Genomic DNA, 11,945 nt, shown 5'->3' on the forward strand with positions numbered 1-11,945 from the left:
TAAACGCGGCAAATTTAAACTGTAGTATATTGAGAAACGTCAAAGTAGATATTACCAAGTGGAATTCTTTATAAACACCGACGAACGTTCAGAAACAGTTTTGTGTCTCTAGAGCCACTTTGAAATATCGCACCCTCATGTTTTGATACCCTTCAAGCCCTTCAGTGTATTTATTTGTAGTACATAAGTACAAAAACTTGTTGGCATAATTGAGTTAGTCGAATTGAAAAAAAAAAACTCCATTGGTCAATATTGCGAAGAAAGTTTTTCGACTGTTAATATTTTTGTATCCGAAACCGCAGTAAAACAAAAATGGGAAAAAAGCGAAAGATAACATTCGAGCTTGATTAAGGCCCAATTTGTTTTTTAAGATCTTGAAATGGCGCCAAAGGCGTGAATCAATAAGTAATTACAGAGTTATATACATCCTCCCCGGGAATATTTTTAGAAATTTAATTACTAACGACGACAAGTACGCCGAATTCATTCCCAGTACTGACTACTCGTTTCTTAATTACACTATCTCATTAGTTCGAATTTGATAACTAAAGTGGTTTCCATTTAACGAGATTGATATTGATCGCAAGTTATATACTCGCGTTATCGGTTCTTCTTTGACGGGGTACGTTCCTCGCACGACATTTAGTAATTTATTTTCAACGGAAGCAGTTTCCAAAAGAGCGGGTATATACGCCTCATATAAATTAAAGGTTTCTATTTTTGTTTGATTGGGTTTAATGTAATTAACAGTATATTGAAGTATTTATATGCGTTCAGAGTTCAGAGACTTTTACGTTTAAAGCTGTAAACGCTTCACAAACTTTTATTTCAAGAGCGGAATGTGCAAGCGCGAGGTAGACCTTAATTCTATTTTATTTTCTTTTCTTTCTCTTGGTTAAACGATAAATAGTCCAATTTGTGCCTTTAGGCTAAAGTAATGTTAATTCGGAGAACGTGTAGCGAAATGGAAGTTTAACTAAAAGCATTTTTGTATTCCCAAAATTCTTTTTGTAAATTAGTTTTATCTTTGCGTAGATATTAATCGGCGTATCTACACTTATGATTGATTTTTCAGGGGCGTCTTTCTCCGACAATTTTGAATTACAAATTTACATTTTTTGTCGTTCAAATCCAAGTTTCCAAATAATAAGAAATTGGGTATAGCCTAATCAGTAGACGCTTCGTTCGGTCATTCTGTCTCATTGTATTTAAAGATGAGGGTTCTGGGTTTGAATGCGACTAGTTACATTATCTCTAAGGTTTTGAGGTAAAATTGTTTCATTTATCAGTATCACTACTGGATTCTGTGGAAGACATCTCTACTAGAACAGGATTTGCGCCATCAGGAAGTTTCTTATTGAAGGGCGACCAAAGTTTTCAGGTGGAGCAAATCCATTCTGCGACTCCACGAATAACTAAATTAAGTGGTTCCAGCATGTTGACAATATCAAAATCTGTATGTATTAAAGTATGTTACATATTACACAAAATTAAGTTGCAAAAGAAATATTTAACACAAAACTCTGTGCAATGTACATGTGGAAGGAGTAATAAAATGATATTTACATACAATATTTCCAAAAAATTATTTTTCCTCGAGCTTCTCCTCAAATACCCTTAAATCTTCAATATTTTTTAATGGTAAGGCAAATACACATTCTTCCTCTTCTGTTTCCTCCAAATTTTGCTGGGTCTTTTTCTTATCCAAAACTTTACTTTCCATTTCCATACGGAATTCTTTCAGCCTGCCACTCAACTGTTGTACAGATTCTAAAAATAAAAAATTAACTTTTATTGCATTCATTAGTTTTTAAGACTAACTCAAAAACTGGCAAGCCCCAAGCGCCAATGTTTCCAGAGTCATTAACTTCTCTGATATACGAAAGTGTGATTTTATTGAAATACCACACACACTTTTATATGATGCTGGTAATGCCCTTATTGATGTTGAGGGTGCTGTTGAGGTGGAGGGTGCCAATGAATGAGGTGCCACTAAAGGGTCGGCAGTTGACTGTATATATACGTTTCTTTTAAAGCCTTGATTTCTAGGAGATTTCCTAGACGAGTTTTTTGCTATTTTTGTGGGGGGCGCATATGACCTCTCAGTACTCTCACTCTTTGCTGACAATGATGATCGCCTCTTAGTGCGCGTTACTCTTCGGCCAGTGCCCCTTTCTTACGTTTCGGAAGCACTGATCGATCGTACACCTTTTTGAAATCTCCATCATACCTCGTTCAAACGCTGCTGAAATGTACATCAAATTTAATCTTACAAAGTTTGTGGCAAATTTGCGGTTATAACATAATAATAATAATATTTATTGACGGCCAAGCCAATTTATACATACATTATTAACAATTAACAATAGTATTTTAATAAGTATAACAAGATATAGATATTAATAAATAATACAATAATAAATTACACAATAACAATGAGAAACCAATTAGTAAATATAATTTGTATATCTTGATTAGAGTAATTTATGACTATAATATATTTAGTTTATATTTATAATAGAAATTTAGATTTTAAGGTAGACGTGATGCTTTTGGTATTTAAAAAAAATATATCTATGTCACTGTATCTATTACATAGAGATGTACGAAGGGTTTATTTAATGAATAATTATTATTTACTACATCTACTTTGAAAATAGTCTTACTTCTTGTTCCTTTTGTTGGTATTGAAAACTCAATTAAAGATAGTAAATTTATTTTATTTTATTAATTTTTCCACCACATAATTTGCTGCAAATAAAATATCTCATATTGTTCTTCGATCCTCTAGTGACAAAAATTGAGTATGTCGAAGTGATAATTGAATATGAGTTTGGCAAAGAGACATGACAAGTTTTATAGGAAAGATATTTCACAAATTTGTATTGCACTTTTTCCAAACTATGCTTCAAATATTTGTAGTTGGGGGACCAAATTATGCTACAATATTCAAGTTTACTCCTACAGTAACGTATCAATTATTCGGTATTGTTTAGTAAACGTTCATCCAAAGACAAACTGTCAGACCGTAATAAAAAAATCTAACAGAACTTGACCCGTTTCATTAGCACGAGCATGAAATCATTAGGGTGGAATTCATAGACATTACTTAAGTTAGACTTAGACTTTACTAAGTGCACACTTTGTTTAGTTTAAGTGGAACTTATACTTATTTAATGCTAGTATCTGTCCGAATTTCGCGCGTTACTATAGCAATGTCATGCGTCACCTTAACTATATCTTTGAATGCCACTACTATAAGTACACGCTAAGTATGAGTAAAGTGTAAGTCTAACTTAAGTAATATCTATGAATTCCACCCTTAAACATAGTAAAAAAACATCACTCACTTTAAGGCTGTAGTGGTATTAGTGTAAATAATAATTGCACTTTAATATTATTACTGAATCAAGATAATTAAAATAGAAATTCGAGACCTCTGCCATAATCACTTATAAAAAGGAAAGTAGCTAGATATCGACATCCATGAACTTGATGAGGTTAAGGATAGGACAATGGGGCCTACTGAGACTATAAATAATTACATTGCCGTTATAAATTATTCCAAAGATTAACAAGCTTTTTACCTAAAAACAAAAACTATATTAGGTACCTCAGAAGAAGATTGACTCCTCATTATCAGAACGCCCTTTGACAACATAGACGACGATAGCTCATCTTTTGGGTTTAGGGAGGCAGAATGAACAAAATACTTTATTGACGCTATTAAACCTTCACCTTCGAAGGGGACAGCTGTTAAACTATTAGAACCCAGTTTACATGACTTTTTGAGAGAGTGACACTTCTCCATCCAAGAAATCGCTTACTCCTAGAACTAATTTGACCCCAACTTAGTCTAAACCTACAAATTCATCGCCCCCCACTTTTCAGAAGACTATTAAATATTGGAATTGTAGCCAACTAGGCCCTACTTTTTCACAATGTACTATAAACCTTAGAAGCGACATTGCTATTTTTGTGGTAAATCGGGTGTGACTAAATCTGTCTGCCCCAAATGTCCAAAAAAATAGTTTCAGAGTTGTCTGTCCGAGTAGATCGCTCTTTTTTTTAAACTCCTTTCTCTGAACTTAACGAACTGATAAATCTAAATTTGTCCTTGATTTTATTTTTGCTAGAGCCCGTAATGATTTCGTAGTAAAATTGGTATTCCATCCACTACAGATCATTTGAAACCTTATTCTACCTTATCTTATTATAAATAGAAATTACATCAAGACCTTCTCACTAAATATATTGATAATTCTTCACCTTGTAATGTTCCTAGGGGGGGGGGGCCTATCAAGCCTACACTGGAAACGTTGACTTACTCTATACTTACGGTTGGCAACAAAAACTACAAGCAGAGCCACCTACCTTTCAAGTCGAAACGATGGTAGTCTCGCGGCACTTTTGAATTTGGATGACAGTCGGTTCGATATGGGTGGCACGAATGGATTCCTACGTTGTGTAATCGGTTCTTTTATGTGTTGGGACGTGAGACATAATCGGGAAGGGAATTAAATAAAAGGCAGAACTTTTGTGCGTAAGAAATGACAAGATCAAATAAATATATTAACGCACACACAAGACCATGTCAGGGAAACCTTCTACGGGACTAAAACCCTGGCACAGGCCACACAAGTACATGAAATAAATCACCTACAGCAATAAAATGCAAGAGAAAATACACATAAATAAAACATCTCAAATTGTATGATAAAAATCAGATAATCAAATCAAATGCAATTAAACAAGTTCATAAAAACAAAATACACAAGACATCATAAATGCAGTGGAAAACATGATAAATCAATTCAGTACAAAAACACATCAAAATACCTGTACGATCAATAGAAATAACACAACTCGTCAAATAAACAAATTGCATGTACATAGGAAACATGTAAATGGTGTGGCTCTACTCCAGCCTTCCGTTAACATAATTTAATTTAACACGAAAAGTACATGTGAGAATGACATTGGTCAATAGCAAGTATTCAGGTGAAAATCGATTATCGCTCAAACAGAACATATTTTAAATAGAGGAAATGTAAATGAGAGGGCCCCCATCTCATATTGCGAGACACAGAAATGCGGCCTGCATGAGCCGAGCAGGTAACAGATACAGCGAAAGATCTAGGTACCCACTCCACGGAGACAGAATAACCCACTCGCACACGCAAACATCAAATAAGAGAGCCCCCCTTTCGTATAGCCTTAGTGTAAAGAATAGAATAGTGAGACAACCTCCATGTACGTTTTGGAAACCGCATATTTAAGAGTTATAGATGTCGCGTGCGTGTCAATATTACCATCCACTAAAGATTGTCGGTAAAAAAATACAGATGCTTTTACTCGAAATGATTACGCTACTCAACGCTACTACTGTACAGAAATCTGCAACATGAACGATACAATTAAATTACCGCTCTTTTATAGCAAGGTACACAGCACAATGAAGCTATTGTTCATGAGCGCGGGTATGCGATGATGTCATGCTATATAAGATTACAATAAATTCTGTATACACATTTGATTATTTTTGTTGGCAGACTTTTAAGGTTGGAGTCTGCATTTATAACGTTATGGAGATACTGCGTGCCTAATTTTCAGGCGAACCAGTGAACCGAATTTGTTGAAATTTATAGTGTAGTAAACTAATATAATTCTACACAAAATGAACAATTTTGAAAAAAAAATTTCAATTGGTTTGGGAATTACAGTCAAAAAACCGCTTTTTTTCAAAAAAACTTCAATATGTAAGTTTACTCACCTACATTACCAAAAAAACCAAAACTTTTTTTGGCGTTTCGTTTTCCTGAAAATTAGGAACGCAAATTCTAATAATTAAAGGTTCACACCTTCACTCTTATCTACATAATAAATTATAACATCGTCCAATGATATGTAAAGTTCATGTGGAGATACATGTTGCACTCGTATTACACAGAAATACCCACCTACTTCCTATATAATATATAAAACACAATTATACTTTATATTCATTTATACCTATGTACTTACCGTTGGTAGGATCCTTATTCTATATATATGTATCAGGCTATCAATAGAAATGAAAAGACACACTACCGAATTGAAAACCCAAACTTTGTTATAGTATGGCGTTTGATTGAATTAAATCGATTTATTGATTACTTAACAGTTTTTTGCGCATTTTTTTGGAAAGTAATTTTAGCCATGGTAGGTATTCTAATGAAAAGTCTCAACGAAAAGAATTGATTTCTACCAAACACCATCCACCTCCCCTTATCGAGATCGGTTACTTCATCGGTACTTTACCTGATTCTCGCAATGTAGGTACGTATAATTGCATAAGGTATTCCTAAATGTGATGCAAATACGGAAGGGGCTAATTCTTGGTTTATTTTATGACTAAAAGTTTATATAAACATTCATAGCTCCGCAAACGTTTCGTTACTGATCTACAGGATGTTATAACTTCACCGTACACTTTATAAATTAAACCTGTAATTTGTATATAACACAAGATACAATTTCAAATGCGAACTGTCAAGACTCTAAATAAAATCAAGAGATTATCCAAATAAAGCTAAGGTCATTTTAAAAATTATACATTCATTTGGCTAAGTAGGTGCCTACCGAAAATTGTATTTTTATTTCTCGACAACGGTCGCAAATATGAAAAAATTACAAATTACCAAAAAGTTTCCAAAGAAATCATAAAATCAAATTCTTATGTCGTTCTATGTACCTAACCTGGTCTAGATTATACGATAAATCGAGAACGGAAACAATTCTGTTCTAGATGAGGTTTTCAACAATCGATATTTTATTGTAATTAGAAAGGTATGGTTATCATTTTAAGCATCGAAGGACCATTATAATTTTGTCGTTGCCGTACATACTGCACCATGTAGAATTCTTTAAAATCGATTCTTTACGGTTAATCATTTTTGATCTCCACGTATTTGCGAATAAAACTGTTGGATATTTTTATTACCATATTTAGTTTATCTCAAAGTTAATGTAAAAACCTATTTATTATTGGTGCATAGGTAGATAGGTACCTGCTATCGGTATAGGAACCTCTAACATTATACGATCTTGTAATTTATGAATATATATCTAATGATCGCTTATTTAGGTACTAATACTCTTATTTACACAAACTAATTTTTTACCTAAAGTAGTTCTATATAGGGTGTCTAAAATTGAGTAAGATAATATCTATCTTTGTTATTATTACCCATACTTACAGATTCAGTTAAATTGGCAAAATTGTGTAGTTTTTGATGCGGAGGGATATTTCGATGCGATATTTTGAAAAAAAGTGAAAATCGTTATTTTTTAAAAAGTTCAGATATTTTAGTAACAAAGAGTAAAAGTTGCAAGATTCGATGGGATAAATTCAATGCACGCAGAAAAAATTTTTCAAAATGGCGGTTTTCGAGATATTGTCATCAACTTCATCATTGTAAATGGATGCCGTATTGGATTTTTACTCATAGCATTGAATTTATAACTTATAAATTCAATGCTCATAGTTTGATACATGTTTTTTTTTCTTTCCAACCATATACCGGGTGGTGCCCAGCGCGACGCAGCATAAGGATTTCAATGGTAATTTCTTTATAGTCAATTACTAGCTCCCCTAATTATTTTAGAGCAAAAGTCTAAATATGTTTCTTTTAGAGAAAAAAATACTGCATCTGCTCATACTTTTAGTTATAATTTTCCGTTTTTCAAAAAAATAAACTTTCTATAGAACATACGCACCCAATTTTATTCCATTCAATGCAATTAGTCTAGTCATAATACAAAAATTGACAATTATTTGTTACTTTCACACATTTGCGCATACGCCATTCTGCCCAAAAGCTTTCCAGCTCTTCCTTTTATGTCTAAGAATTTTGTTTGATTCGGATTTCTGATGCCCCAAAAAGTGTGGGGTCATTTTTTACCCCAATGCAATACCTAACTCCCCATATGTATACTTTTACAATGCTTTTACTAACGTGGTGATTATAAAAAACTACAGTTCAGCTTCAGCGCTAAATTTAATATTTAAGTAAGAAAGTCCGTAAATACGTAAACAAAATAAGGTGTCATGAAAGCACTAAGTATTTTGTTATATAAAAATATCAATTCACAAAACTGGAACGAACGTAAAAATAAGAAGGTGTAACCTGAAATAAATGCAATTAAAATCTTATCATTTATATACGGATGTAGACGGATTTAATTTCACAAAGTGTGGGCGGCTAAAGATACATGTAAATATGACTCAGATTCTCGAGCAGGTAGTCGTATTAAATGATAAGGCGGGGTCCAAGCGTTTCAGCAAATAATGACGACTACAATGACATCTGTTAGCTTTATGAAAGAAATAACGGCAAGAGACCCCAGCTCTCCTTCATACATAAGACAAAAATATGTATGATCTCCTTCCGTGTTGATAGTCGCTTTCAATATTTATTATGATTTATAGTTTACTTAATACATATACATTTTAGAGCAAAACTTCTGCATATCGATCCGAAACTCGAATCAGAATTCCAAAATTTGCTTCAAAACTGTGTTGAAATATTATTCGTATTAAAATGGTACTAAAACTCAAAAATTTCATAATCATTGTGTTTTAATGTCAGATAATAAACCTTCTTATAAAAAAAATTTAAAGCTCTACGGAACAACTCATACCTTACGTTCTGAATTCCATAATCTTGAATTACGTTTGTGTCCGTCCTTTTTACCGCGCCATAATTCGGAAACAAAGGCGAATTTTGAAATCCGTTTTCGGAAACAGTTAACTAAGGGCTACAGTTCGTCGACATTAAACAGACAAATGGTTAGCTCATGTCAAAGCAAGCGCGTACGCTCAGGCATAGAGTAAGAATAAAACTATTCGTATAATAAATACTGACACTGCCAAATTTGCCATGACACCACTGACTCAACAATATAGCAAATATTAACTATTGGACAGCTTTGAAAATGGCCTGCTGTATTTTGGTCGAAACATGTGCTCGAGGTAATTGTTCATATTTTCAACAATATTATACTTGATGAAGATTACATCGTTTTGTTTATTTTTGTGAACCTGTACCTTTTTCACAGATGGACACAATCGATTTTTCATATAGGAATACGTATTGACAGTACTAAAGTGCTGAATTATGTATTGGAAAATTTGAATCGATTTACTTTATCCGAGACTTTATCTGAAAATCTTAATACTGGAAATTTGCAAATACTGGTATAAACAATTTATCTTATTTTGAATCACAATGTAATTATTTCTGAGAGACCTATGATGACTAAATGAGATATTATTACCTGCCTACGATTCAATGTAAGGATGTCACATTAACCTTTAGGCCAAATAAAGTATTTCCCAATTCTAGAATTTCAGAACTGAGCATCTTGTCAAATATGATATTGGCATTCTATGAGACTATTGAAACGGAGGCTGTATATAATATTGGTAAAAGTACCGAAAGAATTTTATAATTTATGATTCTTTTGTCTATTTTACCCTCCCTATCTTCTAATGAGGGTGTAAGCTTAAAATCGTAAAACACCCGATACCTAAAATACAATGTAATTGTGAGTCGCAGGACGCGGACTAGAAACAGCTTTGCAAATGTAATAGATATTTAAATACCAATATGTTTTTTGAATGCAAGAAAGACGTATATTTTGCATAGAATCTTCTCGCTGGACGGATCCTTTTACGTTTAGGAAACGCAAATTGTACACGCAGAAAGTCGTTTTAAAAAGTATAGTGCCACAAACAGTCCTCACTTTTGAGAAATGGATACAATAATGAAAAAGTGTATGAAGGCACCTAAATATTGTTATTATTAAGCGGGTTAGCTTTAGTAAAAGCGCCTACCAGTTCTCAAAACGTACCGACTATCTTATGGGCAAAGAGTATATCTAATTAAGTATTCTTTGGTACGGCCGACAGTTATGCACTATTTCGAAACAATAACGCCAATAAAAAAATCCGATTTTTGCAACAGTAAATTCTAAATTTTTTTGTAAATGGTTATACAATTCCAGTTAGGTATTCTGAAAATTTTACGCCCTTAATAAAATTACGTGCAAACGCATGCTTTGTTTCCCTCGCTACGGCACTTGTACGTTTTTGCTATTACGTCTATTACGAGAATCCTATATAATAGTGTAAAAGTGGATTTTTTGCACTACGCCTGAATCGACTGAAATGATCGTAATTTCACCTTAAAAAAATAAAAAGTGGACTTTTGCGCTCCTTATGTCTGTCTGAGTCACAAAGGCTCCGGAACTACACCACTTATATACTTGGTATTGGTGCAATTCGATCAGAAATTAAAAATTATTTCATGTTTGTTTACTCGTTGGCATGAATGTCCATAAGGGCTATTAAAATCGAAAAAAACAAATTTGAAAGTGCACTCTTCGCCTCTTGCTTAGCGGCTTAACGAATTTTTCACTTTGTGCCTTTGCACATGTTTCATCATATCAACCAACACAACCCCAAATGAATACTAAAATTTGATACTATCCTATTCCTGCACCGAGGGATTATAGCATACAGCAGCACTGAATTAAAAAATCCCAATTTTTATATTCAATTATGATAGTTGCATAATGCATAGGTGTATTGTAGTGAAAATACCTCGAACAACACGTGCTCTACATCTTTTACTTTTAGCGCTTTTCTCGAAGCAAAATGTCAAATAAGGCCAGATAAACAGGAACAGTAGTAATGCGTAACGTAACCTTCACCTTACTTTTAATCTTTATTTGCAGAATGTGATTTAAACTGAAGTGCAGTTAAAATAAAAGAACAAAGGAGCATTATTTCGCGATCTTTTTAACTACATCTTTTTCTTTCATATGTAACAAAGTGAAATGAAAAATTATAATAAATAGATCGTTGAAAAAAGCGTCACCTTAACTCGTGTAGTGTAAGGTGGCAATGTAATGTGGAAGGTTTGTAGCATGAGTCACTTTTAAAATCTGTGACAGCAACGCCCTCCCTCCCGATTGTCGCGTCCAGAACTAAAAATTCTCGATGTCCAAATCAGTTTCCCTTTTCCTTCGTAAGGTTGTTTCACTATTCTATTGTTTACACTATGGTATAGCTAACGCACAGAAATGCAGCGCGCCACGAATCAGCAAGTAACAAATACAGCGAACCATCAAACTGTATTAGGTACTTCCCTCACGGAATAGTTACGGGCATAGTGTAAACAATAGAATAGTGAAACAACCTTACGAAGGAAAAGGGAAACTGATTTGGACATCGAGAATTTTTAGTTCTGGACGCGACAATCGGGAGGGAGGGCGTTGCTGTCACGGATTTTAAAAGTGACTCATGCTACAAACCTTCCACATTTCATTGCCACCTTACACTACACGAGTTAAGGTGACGCTTTTTTCAACGATCTATTTATTATAATTTTTCATTTCACTTTGTTACATATGAAAGAGAAAGATGTAGTTAAAAAGATCGCGAAATAATGCTCCTTTGTTCTTTTATTTTAACTGCCTTCAGTTTAAATCACATTCTGCAAATAAAGATTAAAAGTAAGGTGAAGGTTACGTTAAGCATTAGGCTACTGTTCCTGTTTATCTGGCCTTATTTGACATTTTGCTTCGAGAAAAGCGCTAAAAGTAAAAGATGTAGAGCACGTGTTGTTCGAGGTATTTTCACTACAATACACCTATGCAACTATCATAATTGAATATAAAAATTGGGATTTTTTAATTCAGTGCTGCTGTATGCTATAATCCCTCGGTGCAGGAATAGGATAGTATCAAATTTTAGTATTCATTTGGGGTTGTGTTGGTTGATATGATTAAACATGTGCAAAGTCACAAAGTGAAAAATTCGTTAAGCCGCTAAGCAAGAGGCGAAGAGTGCACTTTCAAATTTGTTTTTTCGATTTTAATAGCCCTTATGGACATTCATG

This window comes from Photinus pyralis, unplaced genomic scaffold, assembly GCF_008802855.1.
Source record: "Photinus pyralis isolate 1611_PpyrPB1 unplaced genomic scaffold, Ppyr1.3 Ppyr1.4_LG3b, whole genome shotgun sequence".
Classification (NCBI taxonomy): Eukaryota; Metazoa; Arthropoda; class Insecta; order Coleoptera; family Lampyridae; genus Photinus; species Photinus pyralis.